This window comes from Gallus gallus, chromosome 4 (assembly GCF_016699485.2).
Source record: "Gallus gallus isolate bGalGal1 chromosome 4, bGalGal1.mat.broiler.GRCg7b, whole genome shotgun sequence".
Classification (NCBI taxonomy): domain Eukaryota; kingdom Metazoa; phylum Chordata; class Aves; order Galliformes; family Phasianidae; genus Gallus; species Gallus gallus.
In genome coordinates this window covers 32033156-32056637 of record NC_052535.1, presented here as the reverse complement: position 1 = coordinate 32056637, position 23482 = coordinate 32033156, and the positions used below count along the sequence as shown (strand labels likewise).

Below are 23482 nucleotides of genomic sequence, written 5' to 3'. Positions count from 1 at the left end.
ATCTGTTAAAACCCTATTTTTAAAATGATAAAATTTTAGTTTTTAAGGATGAGAATTACTGTCTGCTGACCAGTTTCCAAAAATGTGGGAAGTTAGCATACTGAGAAGAAATTTAGGGACTCTTAGCAGAACATTTCCACATGCCAATGCTTGCACATTATCAGAGACCTACTCATGGCACTTAACACACCACACAACATCAGGGCAGCCCATCCTGGGCAGGGGTGGCACTTGTCACTACAGACTCAATCTGTCCCTGTACATCCCCCAGTGTTAGACTCTGTGTCTTTACCTAGGTGTTTCCCACTGTAGAATCGGATGATGCCAGGCTTTCCTGTTTAACAGCAGTCTCTGGAGATTGATTAGTTAATATTTGCACAGAGCTGATAAAGGTAGCCATAAGCCATACGGTGTGAAGCATTTGCCAAAAGAAGGGGAAAAGGTTTGAATTACTTTGTCCCTATCCCTTTGCTGACGAGGTTTCACAAGCATTTGAACGATTGAGGAGTCTGTACAACTGATCTCAAGCAGCTAATTTAAGCCCCACTTACTGAAATCCTTTCAAACAAAGCAAACAAAATGTATTATATGATGAGATTTCATTATGGAAAGCAACAGAAGTCATTAATAAAGTTACATCATTCGTTCCAGGAAAATAGTGCAGACGTTGTGATTTAGGAAGACCAATCCTGTATCAAAGAGTCTACTAAGTATTTACTACAAACAGCTGACAAATGGCAATTCATAGCTCAAAAATGTCTACAAAATTGCTTGCCAACATATTTTAAATAATTCTTTTACTTTTTTGCTGTTGTAAAATAAGGCTACATTACTGGATGACTTGTAAATGGGAGGAAAAAAAAACATTTGGGAAACCAATTGTTTGCAAACAGTAGTCTATCCTGGCCTAAGGACTTGACTTTTAAGGTGTATTTGGGCAGGCAGACCATAAATGGAATTTTCAAATGCTTCTAAATATCTAAATGAGGTTCCTATGAATTTTTAAAATCACATTTCTGCCTATCCAAATCTTGGCATGCTTAAATGCCTTTAAAAGCTGACCCCACGTTTTTGCAACATGAAAGGCATTATCTGAAGGCCCATTTCCACCGCAAGAGGCAACTGCTATTACTGTACCACAGCAATGTCCCTCAGATGAGGTCAACCAGAGAAAGTCAACACAACTAAGGAGTACAGAAACAGAGAGGGAGTTGTGCTAATTCAGGCTATCTCCTACCTTATCACTAGAAGACCATTAGGTTGAGTGTTTTCCCATCTTCAACCCATTCTTTTGAACTGTAAGCCAGCTTAAACTTAAACACGGCCTCAGTTGTGCAGGAGAAAGGATCTGGAGAAGGATGACAAGGAGTGAGGAAGTTTCAATTGACACGTATTAACAGCTACATGTCGAGGCATGATTTAGTACTTGAATTTCAATTTAAGACATGGAGCCCATCCATCTACTTCTGTAAAGATATATGGTATTTCTAAAAATATAATTCCTGATGAAGCTAGCTGGAGAGTATGTCCTAAGTTCAGTCACAGATGTAAAGACTTAATACTGGTTTTTGAACATGAGAGACGCCTTTTCCTTTTCAAAAATATGGTGACCAGATGTGTCAATAATCACTCTAAACCCAGTTATGGAAGTGCGTAATTCAATCCTCATTTGAGTTCCAGCAGGTTTATCTAAAAACCAAGTTATGAATCAATAAATATACCAGCGGATTACAAGCTGTTTATTTGTACCTGTAAAATAAGTTACAGCTATAATAATTGGAGATGGATCTAAGAGCTGGGCTAGAACCACTGGTGAAAGAAATGTTCTCTAGAAAACAAGACAGTGTTCATCTTCCCCTGGGAACACAGTGATTAATTGAAATTCACAATAAAGAGATGTGAAAAAAGCTAACAACATATAAACAAAAACCACCATAAACACCACACTCAAGAGAAATCTAGCTAGCTCCAAACCCTGCTGCTGATAATTCAAAAAGTGTAGCCATTAATTTAAAACAAGTATCTTTGATGAGTTTTCTGAATTTTTCTTGTCAGTTTTCCAAATGTTGTTCTTGAAAATACCTACTATTTAAAACACTGTTAGGTTAGGAACAATCTTTATATATGCATTTATATTTTTATACGAGGAGCTTTAGAATTAAAAAACACACAGCATCACATTGGGGGAGTTCATGTGGGGAGGGTAGTATTCATATCATCTAAACAGGCTGTTTTCCTGCCCAAGATGGTCCATTCTGTTTATTGCAATGACTTAAAAACTTAGAATAAAGTCCCAGCAAAAAAAAAAAAAATCACTGTACATGAATTTAAAAATGAACTTTCTGCCTAAAATTTAGTACTCCAGCAAACACTTCTTTCGCTTAATTCAGTTGATGAAATATTTCTATAATACAAACACAGTCAGATGCAAAATCAGATCATGCAGATTATGTTAAAAACATAGCTGAATTATTAATATCAGAGCATTTGATCAGCTACTTCATCACATTTTTTCAGAGCAACAAAGTCTGGCCTTACACCTGCAAAAACAGGCAGCTGCACAAGGTGTCTCCTTGCACTGAAATTACTTTCCAGCTGCTTTGTCAACAAAGTGGCTCCCCCTAGGCAAGTCTTTCTTGCCCTTGAAAGAGTTGAAAGATTCGTTCTGCTCCATAAATATGATCAATGTGTAGTGGGACAGATTTACTGCATCTCAGTCTTTTTCTAATCTCTTCCCACAATATCATCATTGCCCTCTGTTGCAAGAAATTTCTAGAACAATTGTGTGAAGCTGGGAACACCAAGGACTGCCCCTTTGCTCTCCGGCAAACTAGGGGATGCTCCTTGGCATCTTTGAGGAGGCAGTCTGGGGAATTAGTGCAGCAGGTGTCAGTGACTGGCCTAGGGGTCTCTGCACAAGCTGCTCAGGAAGCAGCATCCACAGATGCCAACGTTGTCAAGGCCTTCAGACAACACAGCAACAACGACAGCCACGTAATTGTCAGCCACTGGGGGAAGACTTGGAAGGCAGACAAAGTCACAGAATTCCCATTGCTTTTTCTAATCCTGTGCTTCCTGGATTAACCAAGCTTCCTCCGCTGAAACCAGTGTTTGTCAGTGAATTTGTTGCTTCTCATTCACAGCAGTAGCTGTTGCACTATCTGGAATCAATCAGCATAAAAGTGCTATTTTTTCTAACGTGGATTCCTTGTTTTTAGTTTCTGCTATGATAGATACCTTTTGAAGGTCAAACAAAGCATATAAATGTGAAGGTATATTGGGTGCAGTTGAAATGCTCTAAGAAACCTTTTAATTACTGCCCTTAGAGTAGGAGAGACAGTGAAAAACATCTAGTGTAAACAGAGCTTGGAAGAGAATATGAGAAGGATGCTGAAGACCAAATTATCCAACAAAACTCCAGCTACCTAAATAGAATCAAACCTCAATGATTTCCACGTCATTAATTATGTTGGAAGATGTCATGCTGGATTGAACTACAGAACTTCATAGACAAATCTTTTTCTACTTCTTTCTTTTCTTATTTTTTTAAATTTCTTGGACTGTTCCAAAGGATCTTCAGATTCCAAATGAAACTGCTACTTTAAACTGCTACTTATTAACAAAACCTGAGAACTTTCAAAGGTATTTTTCAGGGAGTTCTTTTTCTTCATATCCACCTACTCATCTTCTTTGTGCAGGTGTTCACTGTTGAGAAGGACATGTAACTGCTTGGCTAGAAATCAAAACAAGAGCTCTGCCACTGAAAGACATCCCTTTTGGATACTCTCTGTGTTGTATGTTCTACTGCAAGCAAACTAAACAATGTCAAAATGTGTGTGTTAAGTTCTTCTTAATATAACAGGCTGATCTATGTCAACTATGTCCAATATGTAAGAGGGCCATGCTAATATATGCATTGAAGTCAGAGAGGAGTTCTTGAAAGAAAAGAAAGAAAGAAAGAAAGAAAGAAAGAAAGAGAGAAAGAAAGAAAGAAAGAAAGAAAGAAAGAAAAGGTTAGCATCTTTTCTGAACAGAGGTCATAAAATAATTATAGACTTAAAATGAAACTATTCATGTTTCAGTAGTAAATCAAAACAGATAGGTAGATATTTTCCCAGACAAACGTACAACAGGACTAATGAAGTCTGACAGGATGAGTGGTAACCGCGGCTCTATGTTTGGCAGCATTGTGTTTGAGTTTACCCAGTCAAGAGCTGAGACAAGAGCAGTTCTGAAAAGGGACAGCCAGAAACCCAGACATATAAAACCCTGACAGACATAAGTTACTAAATTAAAATGGAAGGTTAAGAAATTGTTCGATTTCCTTCAGCAGGCTGTATCATATCTATACTGAAGTAATGTGCAATACAAATTTCTGATTCTTTTTTTAGCTTACATACGTAATGCCATTTACTAATAGATTATAATAGATTAATAACATATGGAAGAAAATCTTCTGGAAGAAACTTTGAAGGCCAACCTTCAGCTGTCAGCTGTTGTGCATGTTTTTCAGTCCTTAGATCTTATTGGAAAGGAAGCCTCTTCAATTTATTTCAAACTATGTCCCAGAAACAACAGCCACATTTCAGGAAGTGCCAAGCTCTTGGCTGGTGACCCTGTGCTGTTTTGTCCTCATATACATCTCATTTTTACTGACAGACAAGGGGGAAAAACAGAATATCTGTATGTAGTTCAGCAAGGAGAAACAAGTCTCCCATATGTTTGGATTTATGTGATTATAAAATGTCACTTTAGTTTGTTAGCTCTGAACACCAGTTTTAGGTATTATCAGCAATGAGTTGACCAACCTGATGACAAAATGACTTCATCGTTAAGTAGTATGTCTTTGTACCGGTAATACTAATTATAACAATCATAGTAATGCAATTGTCAGAAAAATGGGTAATTTGTGAATTAATATCTTGGTAAACCTTGCTCTTTTGATTCTCCATTAGGTGACAACTAATGGCCTTGAACTTATAATTGTACATTTGTTCTGAATTAATAATATCTGATCTCACTAGTCACAATGATTTTATTGACAGTATCCAAATCACAAAATCAATTTTGCTTCTCTTAGGTAAAGAGTTCATTTAATTAAAGTCAGCATTTAACAAGAGGGAAACATTAACACATTATGTGGCAGTTATCTGTTTTATAATTGCATTAAACAACATACCTTCATCTGTACACTTTCCTGTGTCGTAAAAAAAAATTACAACACCAGCATTGTATTACAAGGTTTATATTTTTGATTGCTTCACTTTGTCATTTGAATATTTGTATGTATTAACAGAAAATAGTGTTTGCAGGAGGAACAAATATAGATATAAATCACAAAGAGAAGGCATCTCTGTGAACATAGCAGAGTGATGAGGATTCAGCAAAGCATAGTCGTCTAATTGCTTTATTTACATAGACATAGATGTTCACAACAAAGCATCAGTTGTACTGGAAACTTCTCTGTGAATGCAGTTAGAGTTAGATGAAGGTGGGCTGAAACTGTACTCTGGAAACAGCTATCAGATGCAAATGAACCACAAAGTTGTTTCTATATTGTCTCAAGGACCTAAAAAATAGAGTAGCTCAACTATAGCTAAGAAAAAGAGAGGACAGAATCTGAATAAAACACTCTCTGCAAGATTCTCATTAGACATAAAATATCACTGAAGATTATTAAAATTACATTCAATAAAAGAGCAGCTGCAGTTCCACCTAAAGCAGACAACAATGCCTGTGTCTGCTATCAGCCACTGGTTTCCCCACTAATTACAGCAATCTCCCCTTGTAGTGCTCCCTGGACTTGTGCCACTCCCCATCTGCCACGTTTCTGGCCATGTGCCCCTCATCCCAGCAGCAGCTTCATCTGAAGCCTGGCATATCATGGAGGTGTCCAGTGACTGCACTTCACTACACAAAAACAAGGCAGGGAATTAAAAGATATAGATGGACAGCGGGGAAAAATGTATAGTAAAAGCAGAAATTTCCTAGGAAATGCATGAGGCCAAAAACCAGCACTCTGGGTCTATCTCCTTACCTGTTGCTGGGAGATGTAGATTGTGATCTGCTATTGAAACTTTTAAAAATGCTTCTGTTTATACATCTACATTTTATCCAGCTTAGAAACAGTGAACTGTCATGTAGCTTCTCCTCTACACTGTTTCTAAGGAGAGAGCAAATCAGACACTACACATGACAGGATTTGCAAGACACAACATATAAGAGATGTAATGTCCCTGGAAAATGACAGGCATCTAATGTTAAATCATCTGTCATTTTCCTCTTCATCTAGCCAAATGGCCTTCTTCAAAACAAGGGTAATCCCACCTATAACCCATCTTCTTCTGAAATGACCTGCACCTCCGTGTGCTGCCCAGTGATGCACTTGATGGCTCACTATGATGAGAATGAGTAGAAATTCCAGTATGATAAGTTCCAAGGATGGAAAGGTCTTGCAGAGTTGTCAGATCCTTAAAAGGGAAAAAGCAAAAAGTCTTGTTAGTAGTTAAATTTGGCTCGCTCATATCTTGCCAATATCTTTAAATCCATTGCAATGGCATGGTAATTCTGTTGTCATCCAGAAAAAACGATTGTGATGATCAGAGATTTCAGTTTAAGAAAATGGTATTTCAGAACATAGCCCACTTCCCCTTTAGTATCTGCATACAAAGGCCGATATCCCTACTAAGTGATGAGAGATGTGGGTAGAGAAATGATAGAGACAGTTATCCTAGATATCTGAACTCCAGAAAGAGCATTGACCAACCAGTCTGGGGCTGCTCTTGATTGTGCATCAATTGTGCCTAAATTTGCTCTGGGTCTGGCTGGCTCACTACTGATCTATGCAGACAACTTGCAATTTCTTTGTTCAGCTTTGGGTAGAAAGTATAGGTGCCACCATGCATTAATTGACCTCAGACTTCAAAACAAAAAGTCTTCAGATGTGCTAATGTAGATTCTTAGTTCCTGCAAATGCAGCTCATGGGAATTTTCAACTGACAGGCAATACTTGTTCCACTGTTTTTAATAAAACTGCAATTGTGAAAGACACAATGTGTGAAAGGCTGTGCTAGGTCCGACATCCACCTACATTCTTCTGCCTTATCATACTGATCTTTGCCACTGTTTCTGGGAGCCAGCACCGTCCATGCATCCTGTGCCTGGTTCTATGGGATACAAATCATCCCAGAGCATCCCAGAGGACTTCTTCAAGACAGGAGCATGTGGGTACTGAATATAGCTAAATTCCATACCACTGATCTATCTAATGGTATCTTGAGCAAGAACTCTGGACTTCCTTGTCTGTTGGTAGACCAGGATGCAGTGTTAAATAAAAACCAAATTGCACTAAGCATCTGATCTCTTTTAAATGCCAGCTTTCCAGTTCTAGGAATGGCCATCAAGAGAAAAAAAACACAGTACTAGATTAGGAAAGAAAGCAAGAGGCAGAGGGTTAATATATCATGTATAAATAATGCAGAAGTAAATCTTGCATAATGATAGATTAATATTGAATAGTGGCTACCTCTATGTAAGAGTAACACAGGTACTAAGAAACATGTTACTGTAGTATGTTACTTACATACTATGCCATGAATGGGATACATACAATTATTTTTAGTAACCCTTGGCTTAATGAGCGGTACACAGGGATTTTGTGCATAGCATTTTACAATGAGATGTCATGTAACTTAAAAGTAATGTGATTCCTTCTGAATCTTGTGCAATGAGCCCTGATCTGAGAACAGTTGGGAAAAACGTTTCAGCACACGATGTTTTACCATATATTATCTACTGCCTATGAAGTCAACTTGCACTTTTGCACGCAACATCATCTTAGCATCATCTTAGACTGACCATCACAAAAGGTAAATTTTAAGATAATAATCACACAAGTCTTAATAGACAAAACAACAGAGCCTTTGTAGAGAACTTTGGGCACCAGCCCCAGAACTGCAGTTAACTCAGAAAAACTGCAAGGAAAGAAAGGAAGACAAAGGCAGGCCAAGGAAATAAGCTGTGGATGTTGAATTCTACATCTGAATTGCAAACTGACTCTAGATTTCACCACATTACGAAAAGAGTCAATCTGGAACATTTTTGTTCCCCTGAAATCTTCTGTAAGATTCCCTCTAAGCATGATATGATCCTTGCCAGCTGAAAACAATTGCACAGTTCCCCCCAACTGCAGTTATGTCACATGCAGGAGATTAAGGGAGACATAATGTATTCTATTACTTCAAAGACTACAACAGTTCCATTTAAAGCAAACTGAAAGGCTTTCAGTGATTTCAGTCTTGTCCAGCCTGATTCCAAAGGAGTTCTCTCTCCTTTTGCTGCTGCTTCTAGTGTCTTTCACTTGTGATTACTACCACACCTTGACTAGGGGAGAGCAAGGGAGCATTTCCCACCATTTTTTCAGTCTCAAAATGGAAAGCAGCGCAGCCTGTGAAATGCACCCCCTGGAAAGCACAGAAAAAATGTGACTGTTTAAAGTATATTTATCATTCCGTGTGACCTAATGATAGCTTCACGTGTGCTCTACAAGCAGCAATGGAAGGGATGCCTAAATGGTTTACTGAGGAAACAGTTTACTGAAGAAATATCCCTGTTACTCATCGTCTGGAAAAAAAAAAGGGGGGGGGGGAGGGGAGGGATTCAGGTTGTACTTGGTCCCTATTATTTGATTTTAACAATATCAGATAGGTAAGTAAGAAGCAAAACTTGGTCTTTTACACTGAGGTGTACTCCTTAAATACCAGTTGGCACGTAGCATATGTCTGAATCGTTTGATAAGTGCACCATTCCAAATAGCCTAAATCTCAATACATCCCTAGCCAAACTGTCATGACTTCCATCTGCTCCGTGTGGCTGGTTTCCTTCCCCCATGAGATGAGGAACTGAGGAAGGGAGAAGTGTATGTATACAAATCTGACCCCCAGAATGGTGGTGGCATTGGGCTACGCAACTCAATCTGTGATCTTGGAAGTACTTCCAGGTGCTGCTTATTAAACATACCCAAAGAGTACTCTGGCAGAAAGCCTAGATCGCGCGGTATGGAAAAACTGTAATAAGCTGTTGACGATGCATATATGGAGATTGGATATACAAAATATTCTAAAACTTCTTTAACTCAGCTTCTTCCAGTGCATTGGACATCCCATGCATTTTTTCTTAATTGTTCCCTCAAAACAAATAATTGTTAAATCCATACATATTTTGCATGCATCCTCACAGGGGAGGAGTAGAACAAGCCCATACACAGCATTTTCAGGTTGAAAGGATCCGACAAGCATCAACTAATTATGCTACTTAGAATAAAAAGCAGAAAGACTCATCTACATAGCTATAGAAGTGCTAGTCTCCCCTTTCAGTTGAATGGCATATAGGCAATACAGACGAGAGTCTAGAGCACTATTCATCTCATCTCAAAGCAGCCACCTAAAGCAAATGAGATGCATGTAACCAAAAAAACCACCATTTTCTCCCTATTGACTGCAAAGACAGTTTACTCTGGCTGCCTTGGCCAAAGGAGAATTTAGATAATCAAACCTGACTGGGCTGATCTACCTTCAATATCATGTACTGTATCAATTATATTGTGTTCAATTATATCCAGTGATGAAAGCAGTGGCTTCAAGATTTGAAGAAGGAATAAGAGAGAAGGAATAAAAAATTTCCGATGTACAATAGCACAATTTAGTATCTGTAAGCAATATCCTTCTCCCATTATCCATGAATGAACTGAAGATTTGCTGTTCTTACTATGATCACTAGTTTCTAGAAAAGAAAATCTATTTATTTAATTCTGAAAGGTTTCTGGTTCATGTTACACATGATAGCCCTAATCTCTTCAGAATGAAATGCTGATAACACCAGCTATTTTAACTGTCTGTAAAAGGCAATCTATAAGACAGCATGTTGCAGAAATGCTAAGTCACAGCTGGAAACAATGATGGAGAACCTGGCAGGAAAGCACGTCCAACCCGGGGGAACTCAGGTGCATGCAATGCAATGCACCTGAGTGACTGGAAGGGGTGGAGTCAGGATCCATCATTCCAGATCTCATTTAAGGTTGGCAGTGGAGGCAAGGGTGTTATGCTGGAGGTCTCTCCCTACCTGAGGTTTTCCAAAGGTAAGCAAATTTTCTTCCTTTCTTTCTCTACCTGTGGCTGCTGTGTTTGGGCTTGTCCTTATTTGCTGTAGCCTAGGACTTTGCTGCCCTGATATTACTGCTGTGATTTCCATCATGTTACGGCATTACAGAGCAATATGATAGTTAAAACTGATTGTCCTTATATCCTTTCAAATTATATTGTCTTAATTATCTTATTTTGTGCCATTCAAATATTCTGTATCTTCTACAAGAAATTGTATTCATTTATTAGAAAAAAATTCTAATTAGAGAGCCATGAAGAAGCAGCTGACATACAAGTTAGTCATGCTTCCTTGTGGGTTGTATCTTGAAGACCTACATGGCCAATTTGCTCATAAAAGTCACAGATGTGCCTTTAATATACTATGCTTATAGTTGTTAAAATTTTGGTCTGTCTTTTCCATCCTTCTAGGTAACAAATACAGTAGTAATGTTCAGCCAGGGCAGAATTGGATGGGTTTCTTTCATGGCAATCACGTGTAGGAAACAAGATTCTGAAGGAATCAGGAATCAGAATTCTGAAGGATTCCTTCAGGATCGCTGAAGGAATGTGTTATTTGGTACAGTTAATTTTTAAGAAACAGTGTGCACTAAAAAGATAAAGTAGTCCTGTCTGCTTAGGAGCCCTGTACCTGGTGTACCCTGGCTTATTTCACATTCTTTTTGATCTTTGTAACTCTATTCAAGAATGTTATAATAAACAAAAAAAAACCATATAGCTGCATATATTTGCTACGTATAGAAGATAGTCCCATACAGTATGTACACTGGGCTTCTACTTCATCATGTTAAGTTATTATGGAGCGCTCTACTCGCAATGATCAAAGTGCAGAAAGCATAACAGGAGAGTGAAAATGGAGAGGGGAGCAGCAACAACAAAAACCCTAAACAATTCCTCTCCCTCCCTCCTTCCCTCCCCCCCCCCCCCCCCCCCCCCCCCCCCCCCCCCAAAAAAAAAGCCACAATCAAGGGAGAACCAATACCCTATAACAACTCAGTTGCAGATGAGTCAATGAAGCCTGTTTGAGCTAAGGTTGTAGTTAGTGCCACAACAAGCAGGAGTATTAGCCATCTGGGAGCCTGAGGCTTGGAAAGATGGTTGCAAGTACAAACCCGCCCCCTCATCTGAGGGAAAAGGGCAGCAAAGCATCTCAGTTTCAAATCTCACCCCATTCTGTAGAAAATATCGATTTTTTTGTTCAGCCTTTGTGTATGAGGGCGCGATATTCACACAGTGAGACCTCTCCCCAGGAGGATGGAAGAAAGAATGACTCATGAGTCAGGATGATGATGCTTTGACAGTGGTAGAGGCTCTCACAGCAAAGCACAGAGCTTTTCTATGGTCCTTTGATACAATTTAGGGCAACCACCAGCTGTCTTCAATTACATCAAGAAGGCATATGAAGTTGCAATAAGTTAATCATGCTCTCTATACTGGAAGTGTGGGGAGTTGTAAGTTGTCTTGTTCTAAGTTATTACAAAATCCCCATATGGAAATGATTAGCTTGGCTTAGCTTACTGTCCTGTTATTGTTTACATATAGCCAAAGGTAGATAGATTAACAGTCTGGCAAATATTTTCTGTCATAAAATATCTTTAACCTTGCATGACAATTAGTTCTCATGACTTTTTTAATACAGTTACAATTGAAAAGAGGGAAAAAAAGGAGTGATTCTTTTCTTTCTGTTTTTCTGAAGGTCTTATCTGAAAGCTCTGTTTTGCCCGAAGTGTTGACTCATCCATGACTCTTCTCAGTATCTACCCTTACCCTGTAGCACAACAAACCTTTATAACTTAAATATTGGAAAGTAGAAGGGTGTTATACTGGGGAAGGGAGAGGAGACTATATACCAGGGCTACTATGAAAGTAATGCCTTCTATGTTATTAAGTTGACCCACAATGTCAGGGGCTGATGTTGGTGATATGATAGTAAAGGCTGAACCTTCTCACCAATATTTCATTACGTGTTACTGTGTGACAGCTGGCAGCAGAGGGGCAGTCTGACAAAATGACATCTGACAGAACTGTGTATAAGAGCGTCACTTAGTTCCTCCCTGCAGAAGAAATCATACCCATTCACATTCATCAATGCTTAACTGAACGTTGATGGAGACCAGACAGTGGAAGTGAGCACAGGAAATAGATAGGAGGCATTACTTTTGGAGCCACCTATGTCATATGTATATAGAATAACAAATAATAATTGGAGGAACTTCATAATCAATTGGCTCAATTTGGGGGGGGGGGGGGGCAGGAATTGTTTAGGGTTTGTTCTTGTTGCTGTTCCCCTCTCCATTTTCACTCTCCTGTTATGCTTTCTGCACTTTGATCACTGTGAGTGGAGTGCTCCATAATAACAGGAAGGAAAAGAGGCAACACCTTTGTTTTCAATCCTCAGCCTGACATGCTCCAGTTAAAACTTAAGTCATACAGCACCTCATTCCTCCCTGCCCATTATCACCTTTACCAAGGGGCCACAGTGTTAGATTTTTTTTTTTTGAGCAGCCCTATTTTCTTCAGACAAGTGAGATGTGTAGGGAGTTAGCCTTGTGATAGTGAACTGGTGAACTGGGAGGAGTAGGATGCTGCTCAGCTTCTTGGTCTGTGTTGCTCTTCAGGGTTAGTAAGTTTAAAGGTCAATAAAATTATTTTTGGCACCAATGACAGCAGATGTAACTTTGCAGATAAGGCAGAAAAACTGGGGACAAAAGTGCCATTTTACATTGTGACTTCTCAAAGCAGGGCTTTACCTTTCAAAGACCCAAGTTTCCTATGCATGTGAATAAGTTTCTGCCTTCTTCCAGTCCTGTTCTGCATGATAAATCCAGACTTCATACTGTGGACTGTAAGTAAAATGGCAGCTTCCACAGAGACAAGAGTGATAAAAAAAAAAAGTTAAGAACAGTTCCTAGAAATGTTGTCCATTCTCTTAAAATTTACTTGCAAACAAATTCAGCATGCTATGCATCATTTTTTTTCCTCACTATTTCTTGTGCTTATAATACTTTGTTACTGTAAGTAATACTGTTAACTTTTAACTTCAGTGAGGTAAATGCAATGGTGTCTTCATGTGGTTGAAGTAAAACAGAAACTGCTATCTCTGTGATTAGAAGTCATCTTCAGTGAGGCAAGTTCAAAATCCAGTCCTGTGGCTATCTGTGCATATGAGAAATGTGACAGAATACTTGGGAATATTTTGAAATACGTGATAGTTTTGGAGGGAAAAAAAAAGTTTTATTCACCATAAAGTACCACAGTGTAAATGTATGTAAAATACAAAGATCATAATTGTGATTACTTAAATATCTATTTTACTTGTCCCATCAAGTTTAAAGAACCACATGACCTCAGTGATTATTCACACAGAACAATTATACCATGATCAGCAAGTGCCCATTGACTACTTGATTAAAAAAAAAACCTATATCCACAGAGAACAGAATAATTCTGGCAGCAAAAAAAAAGGAAATAAAATTGAAAACTCTAAGATATGGAATGAGTATCTATGTGAGATCAAATGTCAGGAGAACATATGAAAAGAGAGAACATGAGAGAGACCCAGATTCAGCCTTCAAGAATCATGTATGGAGCACCTATCACTAAATGCTGTCAGCTCAATTTGAGAAAAGTTCAAATGATTTTGATGGAGTTAATAATCACAAACAAGAATTAACTATCCAAATCTGAAAGAGAACAACCTCCTAAACAGCAACATAACAGCATCTTGTTATTTATTCTGACAGCAGAAATTAACAAAATGAAGATTTAAAGGTGGTAAAATACATATAGAGAGAGATCTGTTGATATATGAAAGGCACTCAGAAAAGAAAATATATTCATGCAGTACACCTAACCACTAGCAATAAAAGTCTCTCAGGAGGTGTGTTTAAATCTCCTCCTTACTGGAAGTCTAAAATAAGAGGAAAGAGAGGGGGAGTGAGTTACCTTTTTTTTTTTTCACACCCTTTCCCAGAACACCTGGCAATGCCCATGGGGACTCAGAGATGAGAAGGCAGCTGGACCAGAAGGTAAGAAATCAACACGAGTTTCAGCCTCAACTCTCAGTGGTGTCACACAGCACTGTGGAAAATAACTGCTCCGCATCCCAGGACAGCAGCGCATAGAAAGGTCCATTTCTTATTTGCTAGGAAAGTGAGTGACTGGCTCCCTGGAGGGTTGATTCTTGAATGTATATCTTACAGATATATCCCTTATAGATCATAACCTCTCTGTACCTTCACAGCACTGTTAATATGCATGAAATTCAGTGTGCTTTAGGGGAGTAGAGTTCTCACTGTGTTGCAAGCTGGTGTGTATTTAGAGGTGAAACTGGTGCTAGGGAGTTCACAGATTCTCTTTTGGTTTCATTTCCAGTGACTGCTTTGTTCCTCCAGTGAACAGCATACAAGCACTGCCTTTTTCTGATGGACTGTTGGAGGTGGACTTAATAAAATTCTTTCACTGTACATCAGCTTATCCCAAAAAGAAATTAGAAGATACTCTTTACTTTTAGTATAAGGAGTGAACAGCACCCACACAAAAGAAAGATGAAAAGGATTTAATAAAGTATGTTTTACAGTACCCTCTACTCAACAGAATCACAAAATCATGGGATTGCAGTGACTCTGTCATCACTGGATTTCAGCAGAAGTGTGGCACATCCCAGGATAGATTCCACCACTGTGGAAGCACAGCCCTCAGGGTTCCCTAGGGTTACTCTTGAACACGTGTAAATCAGCCTCCAACTCTTCTTGTTAGGTAAGTATTGCTTAGCATTGAGCATTTGTTCATTTCTTGCTTGCACAATGGTTTGACTTTCTTAATTCCAGATGCCTGTCCTTTAAAATCTATATGAGCCAGCAGCTACACACACAGTATTCTTTGATCTTATGGTATGAGCTTCCTACACAGCAGGAAGCAGATATTTTTTTCATGTCAAAATCGAGCCATATCTCAGAAGGAAACAAAAATAAGCTTTTTCTTCTCTGCCCCAGTTTTCATCACAAAACCTTTGGCCCCTCTTGCTTTTGTAAGATCTTTCCTCCCTGTCTGCCACGTGAACTGTGGGAAGTCTTTCCCAAGTGCATTTAAGCCCTTCCCATCAATCCATCCAAAAAGTTGCTTTAGGTTCAGTGTCCCTCAATTCAAACACTCCCTTCTGCTCCTGTGGGTTTTAACTCAGAAATATTAATATCACCTGAATTGCCTGGCCTTGAAAGGTCATCTTCAAAAAGTGTAGCAACACTCTTCTTGACCACTGCTCTGTGTTGGCAGAATGGAAAGAAAATGAAACTGCAGATGACTTTGCACCTGATTTCCTTACTTTTAAAAGCATTTCTTGATCATTTTGATTTCTTAAAAATATTTAAAGAAACTTGTATGACTTAGGTCACAGATAATCCTTTACTAATACAATGTCTTAGTATTGTAAAGGTACAGTAACTGTAGGGTACTGTATGTGCTATATATTTTCAATAGTTGTGTATTCTACCTGTAATAAGATTTCACTGCTTTGCTCTTCGAAGTTATAGGACCTACTACTTTGATACAGGACTGCCTTTTAGTTTGTGGATCATAAAGTCAGTCACGGTATATATGCAAATGAAGTTTTGAGGGATGAGGGCAAAGATGAGTGTTAGGGAAGGAGTTTAGGCTTCCTTCAGAAACTTTGCAGCTCATGGCTGAACCAAAATTTGTGTAGGCGTAGCTGGGAAAATGGGCTGAGCAGGCTGTTAAAGAAGCATAAATGCCTCCGAAATTGACTTACGGATGGCTACCTGAGGTGTCAGCGCCACATGATGCTATATTATAGTCATTTTAATGTTTTACTCTGTCCATTTATGCCTTTGGTCCCATTCCCAGAATGGCTGAGTCACCTTTATAAACTCATGGCAAAGAAACACAGTGACGGGGAAGGGAGCAGGACTATAATGTTTGAATTCTGAGCTATATCTGCTCAAAGTACATCTCAACTATTCCCAGAAATGCTGGAGAAAACTCTGATCTCTTTCACTTAGCACTCCCAGACGCCCAGCAAATCGGTCCATGTACCACCCTCCAGAGGATAAATCCAGCATCTCCAAACTCTCAGAGGCCCCACGTTTCAGCTGCAGAAGCTGTTATGAGTATGTGTTTAGGGATAAGCAAACAGCAGCATGACAGACAGCACTCATGACTCAACCTTGATAATAGGCAAACCAAATAGTCAAATAATTCACTGTAATTCAGCCTAGCAATTCAAAATACCACACACTCCTGATTCTCTGGCAAGCTAACTCATGTATGGTATGATATATTTTTTCAGCAGTTTCAAACTGCCAAAAATGTGGTATTATTTCTCAAACAGGAAACAAATTAATGAAGGATATGAGAGGTAAATGAAAACATGTCACAGAATGAAAACATAGTTCAGAAGCTCTTAATAAATTAAAAGTTACAAAAAGCAATTTACAGAGTGTTTTATGTATGTCACTACGATGAGGTTTTATTGGTGTGATATCATAATTTGGCTGTCTCTGGTCCCTTTCTCTTGGCAGCTCTAGCTCTAAAGACATTATTCGCTTGACATGCCAGCTCAGGAAGCTGAATGCCAGAGGTCTGCTTTATTTGGGCAGTAATCAACAGGACTTGTAGGTTTACCTAAGGACTTCTACATCAGTTCTCCATGTACTGCATCTTGGGGTCTTTCTTGTTTGACTTTAGTAATTGCTTTTTTGTGCAAAGAAACTGACTAAAGTCATCAGGATTCACTGCTGAAATTGCATGGTTTTCAGTTGTTTTCCAAATTTCCCACAGAATTATCTGTGTTTACAAATGTATCCAGATTTTACTTTGAACTTCCTTCCTTCCTCCTGCCCTTAAAGATAAATGAATTCCTAAACATGTTTGTACTTGCAAATTCATAGATTTATACACTTCATGCCACTTTAATCCCTATTAAACTAATCTGAAGTCATGTCAGGCCAACTATCCACAGTAAAATGGATTAGACAAGCCAGTTGATCAAAGATAGAAATGACTCTGGATTCTTTTTCTGTCTAGCCTCTGTGCATTTAGTGCACTATTTTCATACAAATAATTTTGTTCTCTTTAATTCTTTTGTGATTAAGCTAATTCAAAAATAACATTGGTTCTTAGAGAATCATTAGTGTGAAGCAGAACAGACAATGCTTTTAATTAGGGCTTTTTGTACCTCCTCTATCCATTTAGTAATAAAATTACTTCTGTATTAATTGATTAGCTATTTTAATTTACACAGCAATAAGTGCTGATATACAGTGGCCATGAAACAGCTTTGTTAAGTAATTTTTGAAGTACAGCTGATATTTGTTTCCTGGAGAAGTGAAAGATGTTTTGTTTAAAAGCTTTGTGATGCATGTGCTGTAGCTTCTGACAGTCCTTCTCAGCAGAATGCAATAGACCTCTCACTGAATTTTAAGGAACTTAGTATGCACTATTTCAGCTTTATTTTTATTTCTACTAGAGACTCTCGTGTTGCTAAAGGAATACGTAGGTTCTTTGGATGTCTGCAAATTATGTAAAAGACCTCTATATATAAAGGAAGTCTTAGACTAGAAAAGAATGCTTAACTACTGAATTCTAGGAGGAGCACTGTGTTTTTGATTTTATTTATAATTCTGTTAATATTTGACACAAAAAAACAAATTAACATACTTTCCCTTATGAAAGGGAATAGTCATTAAAAATGGCTGTTGGGAACTAATTCTTCATGCATTTTTTAAAATGGAACAAATTGCTGTTTGGAATAATGGATTAACATAATTAGATCACTCACAAGCTCTGTTCAGTTGGCCACATTAACAGAAATATATGATAAGACTACTTCTATAGTGCTGCTTTCCACATTTTGTTTTAAGAACAATGGCTTGGCTTCTCAGCTGATCTAAATTCTTCACACTGAAGGATGGAAATGCAATGAGGGTGTATGTTTCTTAATTATAAATTACCTCACTCAAATGACCTTATACTGTTTGACTGTCATAAGAAAATGTCTGTGCAAATACTAATCATAACTATTTCCCCTGCCTTTCCTCCACAGAAGGAAATTTCTAGGCCACCTCAACACATTCACATGACATGGCAGCTGGCTGACCCAGTCTTACCTACCCTAACCCACTCTACCCATTCTCAAGCACTTACTCCCTACTGCAGGAATGAGACTTTCACTCTCATCCTGTTCCCTCCATTATGTCATGCCATAGTTGGAACAACAGCAGACAATACTTTGTCGTTCTCCTCATCAATTGAAAGGTTTTGCACATGGTTTGGATCTGCATAAAATTCTCTGATCCTTATACATGCGAGTGAGAATGGAAAAGGAAAGAATTCAATAGTTTTTTTTTCTATAGTTGTTGGTATACCCTTCAATGCAGTTTTTTCAGGCCATGCTTTGGATTAAGAAGAGAACAGCTAAATGAAAGGGAAAATGAAAATAAACTCTCCCAATGGAAGTTTGAAGCAAAGTGTCTGATATCCAGAGAAGACCAATTTTGAGCTCAGAGCTGCAGCTCATGCTAAGCAGGTTTGCTGCACTTGCTCATTCCTGTTTGTATCAGCTGTCTTTTCTGAATCTGACAGCAACACACTGGTAGAAGCAGCTAAGAAAAAGCAAGGATTAGTAAAGTAATCTCTAGTGGTATCCTCCATTCTGCTCTAAAACTTGGGGGAAGGGGAGAATAGTTAGTGTTCAGAGGAAAGAATATTTGCTCTTGTACAACTGTGTTTTCCCTCCCTTATTCATGGATGAAGCTTCAATCATTCAAAAACCTCTAAATGCAAATATATGTTTCTAGTTGAGTTTACTCAATGTGTTCGTTTATCAGGAAGAAGACAGAAGAAAACATCTCCTTTACCCCATATTAAAAAAAAAAAAATTGAGGCAATTACTTTTGTGTTCCAGCACTTTGCCACAGAAAAATCATCAAATTGATGCATCCTGCTGATTGAATGGGGACCAAATACTTTGGGAAGAAAAAGGAAAAACAAAAAACAACATGCAATCATGTGGTCAGATACTGCATAATTGGCGTGTTTTGCAGCTCTAGAATATTTGATTTTTTTTTTTGAGGATTTATCAGTCTCTTAAGATAGTTTTTTTTTTTTTTACATGCTGTATTTATAACTCTGGCTTGTGCATCATCTTTGTTTCCCCTACCTTTTGTCTGTCTTAGCTGTTGCTTTACATCTACCTTAAGACTGAAAGCTCTTAGGGCAGAAAAATTACCTTCCTGTAAGTCTGGGAAGCAACTAGCATTTGACAATATCATAACTGTTGTAATAGTGATTATCTGAGGTTACCATTTTAAAAATACAAAAGGTCAATGCTTAAAAAGGCAGGGCTTAAGAGCAGCGTACATTCTTAAGGAAAACTCTATTTTGGTGTTAAGCATCTCAGCATTTATAAGGATGAAAAAGATTTCTCCCTGAATGTGTTTAAAAATGGTTTGGATGTGGTGCTCATGAACATGATTCAGCAGTGGGTTGTTAGGGTAGTTTGGTTAGGTTGCAGTTGGAGTTGATGTTCTTCAAGGTCTTTTCCAACCTGAGCAACTCTATGATTCTATTATTTCAAAAAGCTGATCTTACATCTGAGTAATTGCTAGCTAATTTACAGTTTTTCTGTATTTGGCAAGAGAAAATGCAGGGAAAAAAAGTTCCTTCCACTTCACTGGGTATTGCTGGTGTAACTTGTCCTACAGAAGTCAGCATGGTGGTAGAAAAGCTCTCAAAGAAAGGGAAGAATCAGATCAAACTTTTCTGGAGTATGTGACTATTTCAAACCTATTGCATCTGAAAATACTGTGTTAAGAATGCATCAAGCAATAAAACATATCTGGCAAAAGGTTTCTAATTACTGTCAAGGTGAGCTTCCCACTGAGTCTTCATCAAAGTTTTAACCCAAACAATGATAATCAACAGAGATGGTGACAAATGGAAAGGAAGTGAGGAAGAATAGTGACATTTGGTGCTGAACCATATGTGCGTGGTTTGAAAGACATGACTGAATTGTTTTTGGTGCTCTATTATTCTGACATTTAGAATGAGGCAAGTTTCCATTTCCATTAATGTACTGCCAACTCAAAGGGGAACTGTCGCAAATTTGAGACTAAAGAAAGCTGTTCCTCAAACTTCTCTTGAGCATAATCAATGCCCTTGCTAAGCAACAGTGTAGTACCACGATGTATAATCTAAAGTATTCTTACAGTTTCTGCTTCTTGAATACAAGAATGTGTTTTATAGCCCATGATGATTTGGCATCACTTGCTTTGATAAAAGATCATGGATTTATCTATGAATGAAGAGCAACCAGTGAGAAGGATCTCTGTTCATCAAGATTTTTCTGAATGCTAACCTGGCAAGTACAGCCACTGAGAAAGTGACCCAGCTTTAGCTGGAGGACTTTCAGAGGAAAGAACCTGATAGCTTGGTATCCTTTTAAATTGTAACAAAACCCCAGATTTGTTTGAAGAAATAGTGGAATGACCTTCAACTTCCTTTATCATGTTTAAGGTCCATAGATATCTTTACCAAAAGAGGGGGAAGGAAAAACAAAACAAAACACAAAACAACAACAACAAAAAAAAAAAAACAAGGAGGAAGCAGAAGGTAGCACAAGGTGACTTGGAAATAAGGATCCTGCAAAGAAGCTCTAGGCTCCATCCTTCTCTTCAGCTTCTGGGTGCTGAAATTTCCATTAACTGTTCAGTAGCTTTACAAACAACCTGAATTTAAGGGTTTCTCCTGACTTTGTGCAGCAGTAGATGAGGAGTTCTGGAGATGACAGTGATTAAAACTGAAGGAATGATTATTCAAAATCAAAATTATCAGCATGTGCTTTCTTTACTAATTAACATTTCCTCCATGTGACTGTGTCTCTCTAAAGGTTTGGTCATTGGCTCAACTTAATTCTCCCAGCAGGCAGTGATTGTTCTTCAGTAACAGAAGAAATCAGTCATACTAGCTGCCATATTGACTTCATGATATTATTCTGTGTGTGTGTGTGTAAGAAAACTTCCAGGTAATAAACTGCATTTTTTTTACTTAATTCCTTTTCCGTAGTAGACTTGGAGCCCAACTTTCGCCATTTCGCCCTCACTCAGTGGAAGAATGAACTCAGCTGATCTTCAGAATAGTGCTGTGCTCCAAATCACAGCCCTGAGCTGATCCTGCTCTCCAGCTCCTCCTGATGCTCATTCCTGGAGCACTCTACAGCCAGCCAGAAGTCCATTTCCCTGCATGATTCACAAATTCCTTTGAGACCATGCAGGACTTTGATACCATCATTCATTTTTTTTTTCTTTTTAGTTTGATAAAGAATGAGGAAGTTGCTCCAATGTCACTTTTGCACCCCTTTTTGTGGTATTTGTCCATTCTGCTGGCAGAAAGCAGATTGAGCAAATATGCATGTCAAGATATTACAGGTAGACCTTGACTTCATAGAAATGAATTGATTGATAGAAAAATTGGCAAAACTGGCAGTCATGGCATCAGAATCCTCTCATGGAGAAAGTGATATAAAGGTTAAATATCCTGTAATAATGAAGTGTATACTCCTTCAAAACATCCTTCTATTTGATCTCAAAAATTGGACCTTTGGTGAAAATACAAGCCATGAAATGAATGAAGGTGAAGAATAACCAGCAGAAATACCAAGGGAGAGGCACAATTTCAGTATAAATCACAGAATTTACCTTGGAAAGGATGCAAGCACAATCCCTAGAAGTAGTGCAGATTTGTGAACTCAACATTGAATTCACCTCCCTTTAAACTCTAGGTGAGTTGGGAATATGAATAACACAATGTCATGTGAGATGGGGAAGTAAATGAAACCTGGAAAGCAGCCAAGTGGGGAAAAAAAATAAAAGAACAAAGAAAAGGAGAAAGTTTACTGCTCTGTTTGCAATGGCTGTTGACAAAAATGCTACCTCGAATAGTTACACCTTCAAAAGAAGGCTTGAACTCCTATTTGACGTAAGGAATTGAAAAACTATGAACTGGAGCAGTTTGTCATAATTACCATTCTGCAGCGCATTTCACTTTTGTGCCTTTTGGCCCACAGACACCACCCACTGAAAACTTGCCTTTGAAGTGCTCCACCTTCTATGTGGCTTGAGTGACTTCTTGGTTCTGTCTCAGTTTGCTACAGACAGCTTCAGAAATATCCAAGATGTGATTTACCTTTTATTTTTTTGGTAGAATTGCTACAGCATCTTATGTTCAAAGCAACTGCCTTGGTGGGAAGGGATGGACAGCTTGGGTTACCCAGGCAAGACCAGACCAAGAGTAAATAGAATAGGCTGAGAAGGCTCAGCGAGAGCATAGGTAATCTATGTTCAATCTGCTTCACACCATGGTGAGAATTTTTACCCTGCAGATGTTTGCTATCCTGGATTTACTTTATGCATTTTTTTTTCCATGTATTTGAGCATATGAAGCACAGGAGAGTTACACAAGATTATAGTTTATCTCAGCTCGCAGCACAAAATTTGACTCTCTGTAAAGTTTTATCAGGAGTGTAAGAATAGACACAGTTTTGTATGAAGGTCACAGTATTGTATATCCAGTGCTTCTATTATCAGTCTCCCAATAACAGAGTTTTCTTGTATCTGAATGGCAGTTACCATATTTGGTTCCTTTCTAGCAATAGCATGTTGTTGTTGAATTCAGTGATATAAGATCAGAAACTCCACCAAAAAAAAAAAAAAAAAAAAAAAAAACCTGTGATTTTATTACCATTATTCTTAGTTGCGAAAAGTTTCTTTATGGATAGATATATATATATATATATTTTTTTTTTTTAAAGAAAGACTTTTCTACCTGAGTTATCATCTGAGATAGTTTGTGGACCATGCTAACTTCAGTGTAGTTTGAGTGAATTCATGGCACTGAATATTCATACAGCGTATGATACAGACACTGAACCCAATTTAGTAAATGAATACTTGTAATTTCACCAAAGCCCCTCTGAGAGATTATTATGCAGATTTATGAAGGAATATTGCTGAAGCAATTCTTGGCTGTGTTTTCAGTCACAGAGGACTTAAAGTATGTAAACCTAAAATTATTTCAGACTTATTTACTGTCACTACTTTCATCTTCTGAACTTTCCTGACATCATTTTTCTTACCATTCTGTATCCAGCACCACCTCTCTGTCCTTGCCCTTGAGCAAAGAGTCAGCGTCACAACACCTACAAGTGTTGCCAAGCTACTCCCAACAATATCCTTGCTGCCATAATGCCAGCAATCTGTTCTAATCCTGCTACTGCAAAATTGCATTACAGGCAGGGGAATGTATAGACACAG

General features: G+C 38.2%; 2 long non-coding RNA genes across 2 annotated transcripts in view; one reads left to right on the top strand and one right to left on the bottom strand.

Annotated features, from left to right (window-relative positions):
• Positions 1-23482, bottom strand: part of LOC107051780 — a 55111-nt gene that overhangs the window by 6727 nt on the left and 24902 nt on the right. The window contains exon 3 of the long non-coding RNA XR_001463662.4: positions 1238-6470. This is a non-coding gene — a long non-coding RNA (uncharacterized LOC107051780). The remainder of the gene's footprint in view (positions 1-1237; positions 6471-23482) is intronic.
• Positions 10099-22684, top strand: LOC107051779. Its single transcript, XR_005859481.2, has 3 exons — positions 10099-10135; positions 14131-14185; positions 14532-22684. It is a non-coding gene; the product is annotated as an uncharacterized LOC107051779 (long non-coding RNA).